Source organism: Lepeophtheirus salmonis, chromosome 8 (genome assembly GCF_016086655.4).
Source record: "Lepeophtheirus salmonis chromosome 8, UVic_Lsal_1.4, whole genome shotgun sequence".
Classification (NCBI taxonomy): Eukaryota; Metazoa; Arthropoda; class Copepoda; order Siphonostomatoida; family Caligidae; genus Lepeophtheirus; species Lepeophtheirus salmonis.
In genome coordinates, this window is record NC_052138.2 from 30,755,935 (window position 1) to 30,761,577 (window position 5,643).

Consider the following 5,643-nt stretch of genomic DNA (forward strand, 5'->3'; position numbering starts at 1 on the left):
TTTACTTTCACAACTACTATTGTCATCTTTGTCAACATGCACTTAAAGAAAAAACACAAAGAAGTAGAATTGCATTAAGACCATTTTTTAAACAATATAATCAATTTACTAGTTTTAAAATTGATATAAAATGTAATTTTGATGTATGTGGCATTAACAGGGAATTTAGTTGTACAAGTTCAGGCTAGATAAATTACAGTTTTTAAGTTAAATTAAGCCTCCTTATCTAATATAGGAACAGTTTTGTTTATTTTATCCATTTATTGGGTGAATTTTTCACACTTTTTCAGTTTATGACACTTTCAGTTTTTTCTTTAAAAATACACAAAATTTTGTTAGGCAAACATGCCATTCGTAACTTGCCTTCTAAAATCTTCTGTGGCAAATCACTATCAAATCTTAATTGTTAAGTAGGATATCATACATATATCGTGAACATTTTGCAACATAGTCCAGCTCAAATTGAGATGTGCCTTTATATAAGGAACTTTGAGAAAATTTGTTAAAAATGGTCCCAACTGATCCTCATACTACAGTCTTCTTTTAAAGTCAAGTCTCCAAGATATGACCTCAGCTATTACCCATCTTTATAAGTTAGTGATACTGACAGAACAGTTTTAGCTTAATATATGTTACGTTGGGATAAAAAATAATTTTTGTATTTCCCGCCCTTTTTTTAACTTAGTATATCTTGTTAATTATAGATCACACCGGATCATACGATAAGGAGTTGTTAAGGTCTATACTAGAAATGTTTTTCTGACAATATTGCGCTTGGACGGTTCAGTTATGAATCATCATGTATTGAGTATGGAGGTATCACAATAAGAAATTCCACATATTTTAAATTTTTTCTAATCGAAAACGAAAAACGCGTCAAAAGCTACAGATAACATTGTGATGTATACGTGGCCAATACTCTTTCGGTTCGTGTTGCAGTGGTTCGAAAGTTTTTTCCCCGCTCAATTATGCCCATTACTGTGAAAATCTTTAATGATGCAACCACAAGTTCCAGGAGCTCGAATGGGATGTTCTATGCCTCCACCCTTCAGACAAGACCTGGTAGCAAGTTACAAATACCTGTTCCTGTCTATTGCCAACGCACTTGGGGGGTATACATTTGCCTCTATTGAGGCCTATGAAAATTATTTGTTCGAGTTTTTGTTCATAAGGACAAGAACTTCAACAAAAGGGCATTATGAAGTCGGATTCTCGTTGACAACAAGTTCTCGAAAAGAACGTGCATACATGTCTCAAATCTGACGATAAAATAGGGCATAAAGTAATTTTTTTTAATAATAAAAAAATAATCAAAGCATTTTTCATAAAAATGAGTCGTTTGAAAAAAACCCAAAAAAAAGGAAATTTAAAAAAAAATGGTTATTATTTTCTTAATTAACAAAAAAAAACCCAGCATAATGTCACATTGATAGTGTTGGATCAGTCTAAAAAAACTATAGTCCTGTCATTCCGGTCGTAAGAAAATGTGTCAGTCCAAGGTCGGGTCCTTATCGATATTTCATGGTAACTACAACAGCTGAAATGACGTAGTTAGTATCTACGTCATTTTAGCTAATTAAGTTTTATTATAAGCTCTTTCAAAGACACACTATACCTGAAGTTTAAAGGAGGTGTTCTGTGGCTAGAACGTACAATACTAAAAAGTATTATAGGTTATATCAATCATTAATTATTTTCTTCGTTTTTATATTCTTCAATCCTAGGTAGGAGTGAAGAATATGAAAAGATAGTTAGAAATGTAGAACTAAAGGACACACTAATTCGTCCTTGGGACCGTTGAATAGTAAAATAGATCGGACCGATAAGAAAAACTGAAGGTTGGGGAGGGGAAGACTCATTAGGGAATTCTGAGATTGACACCTTAAAAATAATAATGTACCCTCTATTTTTTCCAAAAAGAGATCAGGAGCGTCTGCAGGGGCTTGAAAGGCTGAAGACCTATCCCCCAAATTAAGGAATTTTTGCTGTTTACTAAACATTATTTTCATCATTCGAGCAAATTATGCAGGAGATCAAAAAATTTAATGTTGCAAATTTTTTGTGAATAGTTGTGGATTTGTCATTTTTTTCTAAAACGTTTAATATTTGGATTTTTTTCCCCAAACAATTTCAAAACCAAGGCCCCCTCCCCCTTGCAGACATCCTGGAAATGAGGATTTTAAATAATTTTCTTGGTAAAGATTAGAACTTTCCTTTTTAAAAGAAAAAAACTTGAATTTAATTTCAAATTTATAAAAAGACAGAAAAGTGTGTCGCACTTTTGCCTTTATCCTAGGCCCTACTCACGATAAAACCGACCTTGGATATACATAATAACTACTAATATGTGACTATGTAATATCCTATGATAAATATATCACTCTAAAGCAGACTTCTCTTGATCAATCATTATATCAAAAAAATGACTTTGTGTGAATGAATCTCAGTTATGTAATAATGTTGATATCAACTTTTATTATAGGTGAAGAAATGAATATTTTTAATTCAAGGTTAGTTTAGAAATCTAGTTTATGTAAATGATTTGTTTCCCTCTTAAAAGCCCCAAACTTTCTATATGTAGCCATGCCATAGTTGTTATTATTTTATTGTAGGTGTATAAACACTTCTATTATGACTCAATAAGAATTTTATAGCACAAGATAAAGATTTTCTATTGAATTGTGGTCCCGAGACCGGCTAAGATGTTCACTGTAAAATTGATTGTGGTAAAAATGTTTCGGAAAAACTCGTTGGGGCAATATTGTTGAAGGTAAAATCTTTGTGTCCATTATCATTTATGAGACAAAATTGTTGTGTGGGTAATATCATTGTGAAGCAATTTAATTGTAAGTAGTATGATTGAGAGTAATTTCATTGTCAAACAGTATCATTGTGTGCAAATAAATTGGAATTATATTATATGCGGACGAAAATTGGTAATATTTTCTGGAAAAGACAGTGGTAAAAATTAAAAGCACAAATTTTGAAAGTTTTAACCTCTCTTCCTCCCCCAAAAAAAAATAATAATTAAAAATCATATTTTCAGTATCAAGGAGGTCGTAATGAACAGAAATAAATCATCAAATAAGCACCTAAACGGATTTTTTAAAGAAAAAAACGGATTAACGAAAATGTTAGAAGCCTGATTACACAAAAACTAATATATGGAAAAACCGCTTATTCATTTCTAAGATAAGAAGTGTCATAATATTTACTACATTGACAAAGAACTAGACTTCTTCTTGCCGCTAATAAATACGAATAATGATAATCATGATCCGTGACTCAACAGTTAAATTACTCATTAATTGTTTTGCTTTTTTAAAGGAAGAAAACGGTTGTTTTTTTCTTAGACCTGGGCAAGAGTTATGACGTATTTATACTTATCTAAGCTTAATTCATTAGTTCAATAAATATATTCGTAAATATGTGGTCCGTCAACACAAAAATAATCTTGAACTAGAATGGGCACTCGGTAGAGTGTAAAGCTCCACCTAGGGTCATTTTTTGCTAAAAGAAGTATCATTTCCTCTCTACGTCAAAGTCAAAAATGTGAGATGTTAAATTTAATAAAATTTATATATATATGTGTTATGTTTGTAAATGATTGAGTGCCACAAAAAGAAGATTTCAGCTCTGTATCTCTATTTGATCAAAAGTGTCATTATGCTTTTTTGACCTTTTGTGTGATTTTGACCTGTAATTCTGACCTTGATTGTTTGCTATATGAAGCATCTCTATTAAACAACACGCACTGTTAATTAATGTGAATGTTCTGATTCATAAATAGGAAGGTTTAGTGATTATTTATTGATATTCTAGTACAGTCAACCTTTTTGCATACAAAAAACTATAATAAACATTTCGTCATCATGAGTTAACAAAAAGCCCAAGGAAAGTGCATCTCAGATCTCTTAGACACTGAAGTTGAGGTGGCTACGATTATGGGCATGGTCATGTACGGAGTCTAGTTTTCAAGTTGACCAAGGTGAAGAATGATGGAGAAGACCTCTCAGGAAAGCAAAAAATGAGGGAACAATTTAAAGACGTCGATAATATGTCTGTATTCTTTTATAAAGAGAGGTGGCCCATTTCTCGCTAGATTTGAGCCCATTGGACTTTACTGTGTGATGCACTTTAGAGAGGCAGACCAACAAAACTCAAATGGGACCGCTTGGGACAACTTGTCTGAGGAGTCTCTCATCAACTCCTCTAAGGCTTTCCGGAACAGGGAAAGGATGTGATTGAAGCAGAAGGGCAATATTAAGTAACCAAACTTGCAAAGGCCTTGTTTACAAGTTTAATAAAGATAATTATTTTAATAAATAGATTAAATTATTTCTAAAGCAACATATCGAGTCGACGTGTATAAGGACACCAAATTGAGCTCTATACCTTAATATATTCCAAAGTGATTGTCCATTATGTATTTTTAATATTTTGTACTACCTTGACCTCTCAAAATGTAATGACCTCTTATTCTGACCATATATAATCTTTGTATCAAAATCGATCAGTAACTTTTGCTCTAATCCTAGTTACTAATATACAAAAAAAAAACAGAGGCAAAAAACATAACCTCTGTGTAACTTTGTTGTGAGTGGTAATAAACATCACGAAAAGGAGAAATTCCTAATATATCATTTCCTTCATAAATGAATACAGCCTTCAGTTTTTCAGTCCATTATAAGATTTTTATTCAACTTCATAAAAGAAGTTGAAATACCCAGAAATGTTACTTATTTTTTAAAATATTCATTTGAGTACTGAGTCTTAGTTTGGCCCGATATGACCTTTCAAATAAAATGTATCTATTTATTTCTAATTATTGTATTGTGACGATGATTTTTTACTACTCTAAGTATAAATCGTGGTGTCTGCTAAGGATTCATCAGAATATTTTATGAACAGAAAAAGAAGATAATAATGAATGAGTATCCCAACCCATTTTGTGAAAAAATCATTAAGCTTGCTTTAGTGTTGACGTGCAACATACATATTATGTAATGTGTATTTTCTTTTATGGGGTTCAATAACTCTATCAAACCGTGTTTACTTAAATAGAGACTAACGTAAAATGTTCTTTATACAGATATAATGTGCTATATAGTGGGTCACCCACAGAATTATATAAATATAATTTTTTTTTTAAATTACAAAAATTAAATTTCAAATATTAAATTTTTTACAAAAAATTTATAAAACTCTACAACTATTGTCAATCAATTAAATTTTTTTAGAAAAAAGTTACAAAACTCTACTGATGTTTGCAAAAAGTTATATTTATTATGATTAAAAAAAATTTTTTTTACAAATTAGATTAAAAGTATTAAGTTTTTTGAAAAATATTTTTAAAAAATTCAATATTTTTTTCAACAGCTATTCGCAAAAAAATTAATTTTTTAAAAAAAAAATTTTCAATATTTAATATTAAATTTTTGTGGAAAAATTTCAAAAATCTACAGTTATTCACAGAAAATTAAATTTTTGGAAAAAATTGAAATATAAATTAAATTTCAAATTTTCTACAGGGTTCGGAAGCTAAATTTGGACTGAATGACTGATTTTAGAAAAATGTCAATAATTTCATTTTTTGATGAATAATTTTGAAATTTTTTATATGAAAACTTTGAGACACGACCT